The sequence below is a fragment of the Saimiri boliviensis genome, chromosome 21, assembly GCF_048565385.1.
Source record: "Saimiri boliviensis isolate mSaiBol1 chromosome 21, mSaiBol1.pri, whole genome shotgun sequence".
In the NCBI taxonomy this organism is placed as follows: Eukaryota; Metazoa; Chordata; class Mammalia; order Primates; family Cebidae; genus Saimiri; species Saimiri boliviensis.
Window position 1 is genome coordinate 27,204,904 of NC_133469.1, and position 12,791 is coordinate 27,217,694.

General features: G+C 43.9%; 1 protein-coding gene across 4 annotated transcripts in view; it reads right to left on the bottom strand.

The window, feature by feature from the left end:
• CABIN1 (calcineurin binding protein 1) overlaps positions 1–9,611 on the bottom strand; it is a 159,375-nt gene extending 149,764 nt beyond the window's left edge. For 2 of the 4 annotated variants that reach the window (XM_010349227.3, XM_074390816.1), the window contains exons 1-2: positions 9,510–9,611; positions 8,899–8,995 (exon numbers count right to left, since the gene is read on the bottom strand). The gene's annotated coding sequence lies outside the window, so the exon portion shown is untranslated. The other 2 variants (XM_010349226.3, XM_003938572.4) reach the window with 2 other exon arrangements.
• Positions 9,612–12,791: the final 3,180 nt, after the last annotated feature.

Sequence of the window (12,791 nt, forward strand, 5' to 3'; positions counted from 1 at the left end):
ACAGGAGACTGTGTAGATGTATATCAAACTCCACACCTTGATGACAGAAACATTCACAGCACATTCACAAAAAAACTGTTCATGTATTAGGTCACAAAGAAAACACTTTCCATCAAGTAAAGATACTAAAAACAACACTTCCCGATCATAATGCTTAAAACTAGAATTTACTAACACAGCCATTACCACCAACAGAAGAAAGGTGTGCCTACATAAAAATTTAAGAATCTCCTGACAATTTCCAGATAAAAGGAAATGCAATGAAAAATTTAGAGAAATTTAAAGAAATACTAACAGCCAGGCATGGCCGCTCATGACTGTAATCCACCTGTAATCCCAGCACTTTGGGAGGCCAAGGCAGGAGGATCACTTGAGTCTAGGAGTTCGACACCAGTCTGGGCAACATAGGGAGATCTCATCTCTACAAAATACTTAAAAATTAGCTGGGTGCAGTGGCACATGCCTGTAATCCCAGCTCCTTGGGAGGCTGAGGCAAGAGGATCATTTGAGCCTGAGAGGTTGAGGCAGCACTGAACAGTAATTGCACCACTGTACTCTGGCCTGGGTGACAAAGTGAGACCCTGTATCAAAAATAAAAAAATAAAAAATAGGCCAGGTATGGTGGCTCACGCCTGTAATCCCAGCACTTTAAGAGGCCGAGGCAGACGGATCACAAGGTCAAGAGACTGAGACCATCCTGGCCAACAGGGTGAAACCCTGTCTCTACTAAAAATACAAAAATTAGCCAGGTGTGGTAGCACGCGCCTGTAGTCCTAGCTATTCAGGAGGCTGAGGCAGAAGAATCACTTCAGTCTGGGAGGTGGAGGTTGCAGTGAGCCAAGATTGTGCCACTGCGCTCCAGCCTGGTGACAGAACAAGATTCCGCCTCAAAAATAAAAATAAAATAAAAAATAGATATTTACAATAAAAACACACATCACATATAATCATCTAAGGGAAATGTAATCATCTAAGGGAAAAATAATTATATGATTATCTCCATAGAAGAGAAAGTCTGACAAAATTCAACATCCATTCACAATAAAAAATACTCAAGAAAACAGAAATTGAAAGGTATTTTATAAATATGGTAATACAATTATACCTTAGTCCTAAAGCCAAAGTCTTATTTTGTGGTAAAACACTAGAGGCATGTCCATTAATATCAAGAGCAAAGCAAAGATGTCCACTATCTCTGCTACTATCCACCACTGTACTATGAATATTAGCCAATGAAATTAGAAGAGAGAAATCAATTAGAGGTTAAAAAAAAAGCAGGGCATAAAGAAAAAATATAACGTTGATTTGCAGTAGCTTTGAAGGTCTATGAAAAGAAAAAAAGAAAAAATAACACTAATTGTAGATAATATGATATACTACCTGGAAAACCCCAAAATCAGTGATAAAATTTATTCAATAATAACTCAGTGTGCTGGGCATGGTGGCTCAGGCCTATAATCCCAGTACTCTGGGAGGCCTACGTGGGTCGATTACTTGAGGTCAGCAGTTTGAGACCACTCTAGCCAACATGGTGAAACCCTGTCTCTACCAAAAATACAAAAATTAGCCGGGCATGGTGGTGGGCATCTGTAATCCCAGCTACCTGGGAGGCTGAGGCAGGAGAATCATTTTAATCTGGAAGGTGGAGGTTATAGTGAGCCAAGATTATGCCACTGCACTCCAGCCTGGGCGACAGAGTGGGACTCCTTCTGAAAACAACAACAACCACAAAAAAAAAAACTAAACGAAAACACTCAGTGAAGCTGAACAATATGAGATTAATACATAAAAATCAATAGCCTTCATATATACAAACCATAAAAGAAAACATTATGGTAGAGAAAAATCCCATTTGCAATAGCAACAAGGTAATTAAATACTTAAAAATAAATTAAAACTGTGCAAGAGGCTGAGTGTGGTGGCTCACTCCTTGTAATCCCAGCACTTTGGAAGGCTGAGGCAGGCGGATCACCTGAGGTCGGGAGTTCAAGACCAGTCTGGCCAACATGGAGAAACCCCATCTCTATTAAAAATACAAAATTAGCCGGGCGTGGTGGCGCATGCCTGTAATCCCAGCAACTTGGGAAGCTGAGGCAGGAAAATCGCTTGAACCTGGGAGGTGGAGGTTTCAGTGAGCTGAGATCGCGCCACTGCACTTCAGCTTGGGCAACAGGAGCAAAACTCCACCTCAAAAAAAAAAACAAAAAACTGTGCAAGAAAAATTGTAAAACATTATTAAAAGACACTAAAGTTAACTTGAACAAATGAAATGGCATCCCCTGCTCTTGGATAGAATTAAAAAATATAAAGATGTCAGTTCTCCCCAAGTTAAATTATACATTCAATGCAATCCCAATACAAATACTGACAACATAATAGACAAGATGATACTAAAATTCATATGGAAAAACAAAAATTTAATACTAGGAAAACAAAACAAAAAACTGTAAGGGAGGAAAGGCATAACAGACAGGAAAACATACCATACAAAGCCTTCATAATTAAATCAGTATGGTACTGGTGCATACACAAACAAAAAGATGAGGTCCAGAAGTAGACTCAAGTACATATGGAAATAAAAAATATGGCAAAGATGGCATCTCAAATCACTAGAGTCAAGATGATCTTTGTACTAAATACTGCTGGAACAGTATTCACTGTTGGAAAAAGATAACTCACAAGAATAAACTTGCAAATGAATTAGAAATCTAAATGATAAAAAATAAAACCATACGGCCAGGTGTGGTGGCTCACATCTGTAATCCTAGCACTTTGGGAGGCTGAGGCCAGCAGATCACGAGGTCAAGAGATGGAGAGCATCCTGGCCAACATGGTGAAACCCCAAAAATACAAAAATTGGCTGGGCATGGTGGCACGGGCACATGCCAAGTAGTCCCAGCTACTTGGGAGGCTGAGGCAGGAGAATCACTTGAGCCCAGGAGGCAGAGGTTGCAGTGAACTGAGATCGCACTACTGCACTCTAGCCTGGTGACAGAGTGAGATTCTGTCTAAAAAGATAAAATAAAACCATACAACTACTAAAGGAGATACTGGTGAATTCCTCTGTAATGTTTGTATTCTTAGTAGTAGGGGTCTATTATTAAGTAGTAGGGGTCAAATATGACTTAAAATTCAGAGATAGTTTTTAAAAAAAGACTGATAAATTTAACTACATAAAAATTTAAAAATTTCTGCATGACCAAAAAAAAAAAAGAAAACCATTTAAAAGGTCAGAAAAAAATTAAAAGCTAACAAATTGGGAGAAAATATTTGCAATATATACCACTGACATGGGACTAATATCCCTAACATACAAACAGCTCTTAAAAACTAAGGAACAGGCTGGGCACAGTGGCTCACACCTTTAGTCCCAGAACTTTGGGAAGCTGAGGTGAAAGGATTGCTTGAGGCCAGGAGTTCAAGATCAGCCTGGGCAACACAGACAGACTCCATCTCCACAAAAAATTTAAAAACTAGCCAGGGTATGGGGGTGCACATCTGTCGTCCCAGCTACTCAGGGCAGGTGAAGTGGAAGGTTGAGGCTGCAGTGAGCCGTGATCGCGCCACTGCATTCTAGCCTGGGTGACAGGGCACCACACTATTTTAAATAATTTTTTAAAACTGAGGAACACAGCATTATTTACAATACTCAAAAGGTAGCCTCCTTTAAGCTGGAGCTATAAAAAAAAAAAAAGAGAGAGAGAGACTGGTGGAAGCAACCCAACTGTCCATCGGCAGATGAATGGCTAAACAAAATGTAGTATACACATACAATGAAATATTTATTATTCAGCCTTAAAAAGGAAGGTAATCCTGACACATGTTACAAAAAAGAAGGTAATTCTGACATATGCAGTAACATGGAAGAACCTTGAAGACATTATGTTAATTAGGTACCTACAGTAGTCAAATTCATAGAAACAGAAAGCAGAATGGTGGCCACAGGGCTGGGGGAGGAAAGAATGGAAATTCCTGTTCAATGGATACAGAATTTCAGTTTGAAAAGGAGAAAAAAGTTCCAGAGATGGAAGGTGGTGATGGCTGCATAACAGTGTGGATGTATTTAATGGCACAAAAGGGCACACTTAAAAAACGGTTAAAATGTAAAATGTACGTTGCTTATATTTTGTCACGATTTTTTTTTTAAAAAGCTAAAGAACAAAACAAAAGCCTGATGGACAAATGGAGAAAAAATATGAACAGATAAATCACAAAAGATGCAACTAGCTCAAAAACATGAAAAAATGTTCGAATCACTTATAGAGTGATGCATATTAAAACAACAGTAGATACTATTTCTTACCAATCACACTAGCAAAAATTAAAGCATGACAGCATACAATGTTGAGGATGTTGTGGAGAAACAGGCACTATTCTCATACATTGTTGGTGGGAGGGTAAATTGGTACAGCCCTTCTGGAGGGAAATTTGACAATATCTGAGAAAATTACATATGTCTTTATCTTTCAACCCAGCAATTCCACTTCTAGAAACTACCCTGAATATGTACCTCCAACAATACAAAAATACAGATGCACAGGGTTATTCACTGTGCAGCGCTGTTTGTAATGGCAAGATAATGGAAGCAGTTTAAATGGCCATAGGAGAGTAGATGAATAAACTATTATTAAATAAACATTATAATAGTTTATTCATCTACTCTATGATACATTCTATGGTACATTCATACAATGAAGAAATATGCAGCTGTAAAAATTAATGAGGCAATGTTCATAACAACATAATTCAAAATAATGCATAAGTAGAAATCCAAAAGTCCATCAACTGATGAATGGATAAACAAAAGGTGGTATATCCATACAATGGAATATTATTCAGCCATAAAAATACAGCCCTGACAACATGGATGAACCAAGAAAACATCCTAAGTAGAAGAAGCCAGTAACAAAATACCACATATTGTATGATTCCATTTACATGAAATGTCCAAAACGGGCAAATTTATGAAGTCAGAAAGTGGATTCACAGTTGCCTAGAGCTGGGGGAAGACAGGATAGGAAGTAATTGCTAATTGCTAATGGATCAAGGTTTCTTTTAGAGGTGATAAAATGTTCCAAAATGTATTGCAATGATGCTTGCGTAAGTCTGTGTATATACTAAAAACCCCTGAATTGATACTTAAATGGATGAATTGTAAGGTATATAAATTATATCTCAATAAAGATGTTTTTGTTTGTTTTTGAGACAAAGTCTCACTCTATTGGCCAGGCTGGAGTGCAGTGGCATGATCTCGGCTCACTGCAACCTCCACCTGCTGGGTTCAAGCGATTCTCCTGCTACAGCTTCTCTAGTAGCGGGACTACATGCATGTGCCACCATATCTGACTAATTTTTTTTGCTATTTTAGTAGAAATGGGGTTTCACTATGTTGGTCAGGCTGGTCTAATGATCCGTTCACCTCGGCCTCCCAAAGTGCTGGGATTACAGGCGTGAGCCACCACGCCTGGCCTCAATAAAGATGTTTTTAAAAATGAATGAAGAAGATCTCTATGAACAGATATGGGATGATTTTCAAAACAACCTATCAACCTATTTTTTTATTTTTTTTGTTTTTGTTTTTGGAGATGGAATCTTGATTGGTTGCCCAGGCTGGAGGGCAGTGGTGCAATCTCGGCTCACTGCAACCTCTATTTCCCAAGTTCAAGTGATTCTCCAGCCTCAGTCTCCCAAGTAGCTAAGATTATAGGTGCCTGCCACCACACCCAGCTAATTTTTCTATTTTTAGTAGAGACAGGATTTCACCATGTTGGCTAGGCTGCTCTCAAACTCCTAACCTCAGGCGATTCACCCACCTCAGCCTCCCAAAGTGCTGGGATTACAGGTGTGAGCCACCCCACCCCGCCTAAAACATATTATTAGCTGAAAAAAAGCAAACACAATTATCTATAGCATGTCACCCTCTGTATAAGAAAGAAGAGGATATGAGAAAATACACAACTATAACATGGGGAGAAATGCCAGATGTAGGTGACGGGGGGATGGAGACAGCAAACCACGTTGTCATGTGTGTACCCATGCAACAATCCTGCATGATCTGCACATGTACCCCAGAACCTAAAGTACAATAAAAAAGGGAAAAAAAAAGAAAAAATAATAATAAAAGAAAATACACAGCTATCTGTTCACTTGTGCAAAAGAAATATGAGATAATCCAGATACCAAAGTTAGATATACAGGGTATATAGGGAAGCGGTGAAAAGAAGGGGCAAATGGCAACAGGGCAGCAGACATGAGGAGGAAAATTCTCTCAGTATACCTTTGTGTGTATCTCTAACTATCAGAAGTCAGTCAGAATTCATACCCCAAAAATAAACTAAAATCAACTAGGGTATAGGGGGAACTCAAAATGAAATACAAACACTAACAATAAACCTAACTATTACAACTAACATAACCACTCTGAAGGGCATGAGGAAGAAAAGAACTAAACTAAGGAACTGTGAAAAACAGTATCTTGACTGGATACTGTGAGGCTGAAGACAAAAAGAACTGTGATTCCAGGGCTGGGACAGAGAAAACACAAGATGAACCTGAAACATCTTTAGGTGTCATAAAGTAAGTGCTCAACAACAACAACAACAAAAAGATGATGGCCGGTTGATAGGCCACGGAAGCTAACCTGAAGGAGACCTTCAAGTGAATAACCAATGCTGGAACAGTAAGCAACAAAATAATAATGATAATGAATTTTAACTCAGAATATAATGCATATCCGAGGCCTATACTAATACAAACAAATAAAAAGAGACAGTGGATAGTTCTTCCTTCCGTGGAACTTGACTTAATAAATAAATGTAGAAGGAAAGAGAAATAATTACCTTCAGGCAAACACCACAAAGAACTGCAGATGGAGGCTAAAGTCAGTGCGCACAAACTCGTAGAGAACCAGAATTTGCGTCCTCTCAAAGTATGTCTCCCAACAGACTCATTAATTAAAAAGGGATACTAACTTTATGGTATAGAAACCTGGCAGACACCAGCAAACAACAGATCAAAATATCACCAGTAATAAGACATACCAGTATCCTGGACTCCATCTGATGCACTGAGAAAGACACCAAGATAATGAGTCTTTGCGTTATTCTGGCCAACAATGCATAATCTCACCCCAATCATTAGAAAACACTGGACAAACTTTTAAATTGAGATACATTAGACAAAATAACTGATCAGTACTCTTTAAAAGCATCAAAGCCAAGGAACACAAGAAAAGACTAAGGAAGTGTTATGACCAACGAGAAATAACTAAAATGCAACATGGGTTCTTGGATAGAATCCTGGAATGAAACCGAAACCTTAATTTAAAAAATGGTAACATTCGGGCCGGGCGCAGTGGCTCAAGCCTGTAATCCCAGCACTTTGGGAGGCCGAGGCAAGTGGATCACGAGGTCAAGAGATCGAGACCATCCTGGTCAACATGGTGAAACCCCATCTCTACTAAAAAAATATATATAAAAAATTAGCTGGGCATGGTGGCGCGTGCCTGTAATCCCAGCTACTCAGGAGGCTGAGGCAGGAGAATTGCTTGAACCCAGGAGGCAGAGGTTGCGGTGAGCCGAGATCGCGCCATTGCATTCCAGCCTGGGTAACAAGAGCGAAACTCTGTCTCAAAAAAAAAAAAAAAAAAAAAAGGTAACATTCATATCACGTCTGTAATATAGTTAATAATGCTGTACCAACACTAGCTTTCTGTTCTTGATAATTGTATTATGATTATGTAAGATGTTAACATCAGGGAAAGCAGGGTGAGGGACATAAGAGAATGTTTTGTATTGCTGTTGCAATTTTTCTCTAAATCTAAAATTAGCTTAAAAAGCTTAAAAATAAATAACCATGCTAGGCATGGTGGCTCACACCTGTAATCCCAGCACTTTGGGAGGCCGAGGCAGGCGGATCACCTAAGGTCTGGAGTTCGAGACCAGCCTGACCAACATGGAGAAACCCCAACTTTATAAAACAAATAAATAAAGAAATAACCATTTTGATTATACATTTATCATCTGTAAGCAATGTGAGGACAGTGATCATTTACATTCTGTTCACCATAAACCCAAGAAACTCACTAAAAGGAGCTTTTAAAAAAAATAGCTATTGAAAATCATGAAAAAGAAAAATATATATTCATTTCTGACTCTCAGCCCAGCAGCTGCGTTTCCTCAGATAGCAACACATTCACCAGACTTTTTAGTCTAAGCTAGTAAGTTATGAAACCTATTAGAGTATGGTTTCCATGGCCTCAGAACACATGATAAATAATAGCACATTTTGAACACCTCAGCACCCTGATCCAGAGTGTTAACTGGGGGTGTTTCCTGGCCTGGAAGGTGGGAAGCCTATGTCTTAAACTCAGCTGTGGCACTGCCCTGGCTGTGTGACTGACATGACACAGATGTCCCTCTCTGGGTCTCAGTTCCCCCTAATGTATGAGGCTTTGTACTAGATGAGGGTTCTGCAAGCTAACCAGCCCAGCCTCTTTGACAGCCCAGGAGCAAAGAATGGTTTTTACATTTTTTTAATATTTGGAAAAAAAATTATGACACATGAAAATTATATAAACAATATATATAATTAAAATTTTGGTCCCCGTAATTAACATTTTATTGCAACACAGCCACTCTTTTGTGTATTGTCCTTGGCTGTATCCACACTACACTGCCACACTTGAGTACAGAGTACGCCCCCCGCCAAGGCTAAACTACTGTGAATACTATTATGCACATTATATTTACACTAGAACAATGTAAACATTAATATATTTACAACAAAAGTTGGCCGACCGCTGAACGAGACCGTTCTAAGGACATTCTATTCCCAACCACGATAATCACACAGACGGAACCTTAGCCACGTGGAATCCGACGGTCCCACATTTATTACCTGTACCCAGGTCCTGAAGAGTTCAGTGACTCCCAAAGCCACCTGTGCAGACACCTTGGGAATGTCAGGTGAGTTTCATCTGGCCAGGGCCCGCCTCCTGCGGGGAGTCAGTGAGCAGAATAGTCAAAATTTTCAGTCTGGAGTCCCGCTCACCCACTGGGTGGCTTGGAGGAAGTCATTTCACCTTCCCTCGGCCTCAGTTTCCCTCCCCCTGTAAATGGCACGAATAACGGCACTCACCTCGCAGGGCTGCTGTGAAGGTGAAGCGAAAGGTCGCGAGTAAAGGGTTAACGCTGGGCTTTGCACCCAGCAGACGCCAAGTCAATGGTGGCTCCTGCTGTTATTGTGAACCACCACCCCCCGCCCCCGCAAGGCTGAAACCCATTCTAGGCACCTCGGGGCGGCCGCGAGAGCCGTAAAGAGGCCCGAGAGGCAGCCAGAACGCCCGGCCTCAGTTTCCCGGACTGCGGCGCTAGAGCTGCCCGCGAAACACCCAGCGTCCTCACGTGACCCAGCCTCGCGCCTGCAGCCCCTCTGACCCGCGTCCCCGGCTCTGCCCAGCGTCGCCCCCACCCCGGCACAGCCTTCCAACCAGCCTTCCAGGAACTCACCAGGCGTCTCCACAGCAACAGCCAGTCCTTCCCGACGACCACGCCGGTCGGCGGGGCGCCTCACAACAAGGCGCGCTCCTATTGGCTCCGGTGCCGGCTGCACCAGCCAATCAGCGTGGGCGCACGCGCCCCTCTCCCGCCCTACCGGGCTAGTTCGCTGGGACCCTGCCGACAGCCACCTTTGGAGCGGCGCAGCGCGGGCGCGCGCGTGTGTCTGTGGAATCTGTGAACTGCGGGCGTGGAGCTCGTTGGTTCCGGATCCCCGCTCTTGGTCCTCGCGTGCTGGAGGCTCAGAGCAGCAGCTCGCAGTCGGACCCCCAGCTCCACCGCTGGGGGCTGTGTATGGTCTTGTAGGCGGACTGACGGCTCCACACGGCTACCCCCGGAAGACCGAGAAAAGAGGAAGATGATCAACCCCTGCAGCGCCTAACTCTTCTAACAACAGAAGAACTAACATTCGAATACTGTTTTCTTATTCCGGCCCCAATGGATAAGGCCATCGAACTTTGTAACTGACTTTCGTCAACCTCGTGACTCCAGACCCTACGACCCCCACCCAGCTGGCAAAACTCGCCCTAACCTGTAACTTCTGTACCTTTACGCTGCTTACCCCAAACCAACTTCTGCCGGGCGCGGTGGCTCAAGCCTGTAATCCCAGCACTTTGGGAGGCCGAGGCGGGTGCATCACGAGGTCGAGAGATCGAGACCATCCTGGTCAACATGGTGAAACCCCGTCTCTACTAAAAATACAGAAAATTAGCTGGGCATGGTGGCATGTGCCTGTAATCCCAGCTACTCGGGAGGCTGAGGCAGGAGAATTGCCTGAGCCCAGGAGGCGGAGGTTGCGGTGAGCCAAGATCGCGCCATTGCACTCCAGCCTGGGTAACAAGAGCGAAAACTCCGTCTCAAAAAAAGAAAAAAAAAAAAAAAAAAAAACCCAACTCCTACAGCACCGCCCTCTGCTGATTCTCTTTTCTGACTCAACCCACCTGCATCCGCGTGACTAAACAGCCTCGCGGCTCACACAAAGCCTGTTTGGGGTGGGGGGTCTCTTCATTCAGAGCGCGTTCTAACATTTGATGCAGAAAACCCCGACAAGGGTACTCCTTTGGGGAGACCAGCCCCCTGTCCCTTCTTCCCTCTCTGGGAAGAGACCCACCTGAGACTTCAGCACATCAGACCAGCTCAGCAGCTCCCCCTTAGCGTGAGGAACAGCCACCTAAAGATTGGGTCAGCAGTCTCCCCCTCTTTCTCTCTTCCTTTAGAGAAGGGGAGATAAGTCTCTCTCTCTCTCTCTCTCTCTCTCTCTCTCTCTCTCTCTCCCCCCCTCTCTCTTTTCCTTCAGAGAAGGGGAGACATATCTCTTCCTCTCTTTTCCTTCAGAGGAGACAACTCTCTTCCTCGTCCCTTTCCCTTCAGAGAAGAAAAGACAAGTCTCTTCCTCTCTCTCTTTTCCTCCAGAGGAGACAAGTCTCTCCCTCTCTTTCTCTCTCTTCCTTTCAAAGCTATCTCCTTCTAGTAGAGACAAAGGAGACACACTCTCCGTGTGGAGCCAGAGGAGACAAGTCTCTCGCTCTAGCTCACAAACTCTGACGTGGTCACGGACTCTAGAAGACAGTCTTCCCTTGGTGTCTGGTCAATTGCAGAGACGCCTGCCATGATCACTTCCACATTACAGTCCAAGAATCCGTCAGGGATGCCTCCTGCAAACCCTGGTAGCTGTTCGCCCCTTCTCCTAGTCTCTACTCCTTTCCTTAAAACTTATCTCCTTCGATATGGGCAGTATTCCGCCCTCTATTCCTCAGTCTTCACCTCTAGCCTGCGTCCTAAAAAACCTAAAACCGGCCGGGCGCAGTGGCTCAAGCCTGTAATCCCAGCACTTTGGGAGGCCGAGACAGGTGGATCACGAGGTCAAAAGATCGAGACCATCCTGGTCAACATGGTGAAACCCCGTCTCTACTAAAAATACAAAAAATTAGCTGGGCATGGTGGCACATGCCTGTAATCCCAGCTACTCAGGAGGCTGAGGCAGGAGAATTGCCTGAACCCAGGAGGCGGAGGTTGCAGTGAGCCGAGATCGCGCCATTGCACTCCAGCCTGGGTAACAAGAGCGAAACTCCGTCTCAAAAAAAAAAAAAAAAAAAACAAAAACGTAAAACCTCTTCAACTGTCGCCCAATCTGAAACCTAAAAGTCTCATTTTTTTCCGTAATACGGCCTGCCCTCAATAAAAATTAGACAATGGTTCCAAATGGCCAGAAAACTGTTCACTGGGCCAGCGCGAGCCCACAGCCTGAAGCTCCATGCCACTTCAAATGCCAAAAGCTTGGACGTTGTGCTAACGAATGCTCACAGCCCAAGGCCCCTTCCAAGCCGTGTCCTGTCCTTCGGGGACCCCACTGGAAATCGGACTGTATGGCTCATATTACAGCCACTCCCAAGGCTCCTGGAGTTCAAATCCAATATTCTCCAGCTGACTCCTTTCCAGAACTTCTCAGCTTAGCAGCTGAAGATTGACGCTGCTGGACTGCTTCGGAAGCCCCCTGGACCATCACGGACTCCAAGCTTCAGGTAACTCTTACGGTGGAGGGTAAGTCCATCCCCTTCTTAATCAGTACAGGGGCCACCCATCCCACACTGACTTCTTTTCAAGGACCTGTCTCCTTGGCCTCCATAACTGTTGTGGGAATGTACAGCAAGGCCTCCAGGCCTCTCAAAACTCCCCAAGTCTGGTGTTGATTAGGCCAGCACTCTTTTCCACATTCTTTTCTAATCATCCCCGCTTGTCCAGTTCCCGTGTTAGGCTGAGATATCCTAGCAAAATTGTCTGCCTCCTTCACTATTCCTGGGCTACAGCCACACCTCATTGCTGCCTTCCTCCCAGAACCCGTACCTCCCTCAATAGCTCCCCTTATGTCCCCGTACCCTAACCCTAGGATGTGGAATACCACCTCCCTATCTCTTGCTACAAGTCACTCACCCCTCATCATTCCCTTAAAACCTAACCACCCTTACCCCATCCAGCACCAGTACCCCATCCCACCAAGGCTTTAAAGGCCTAAAGCCTGTTATCACCCGTCTATTACAACATGGCCTTTTAATTCACCCTCCTGCTTCTTCAGCATCTATACTCAAAGGAGTATCGCATATCCCCTTCCAAAGCCCAAATTTCTTCCTGTGGGCAGCAGCACAGGCCAAATCCTGGGGCCAAGAGAGCCCAGGTGCCGCTTGTGGGAGGCTCAAGTCCTGATGATTCAGGTCCAGCCCGTGGACGGCACGAGGC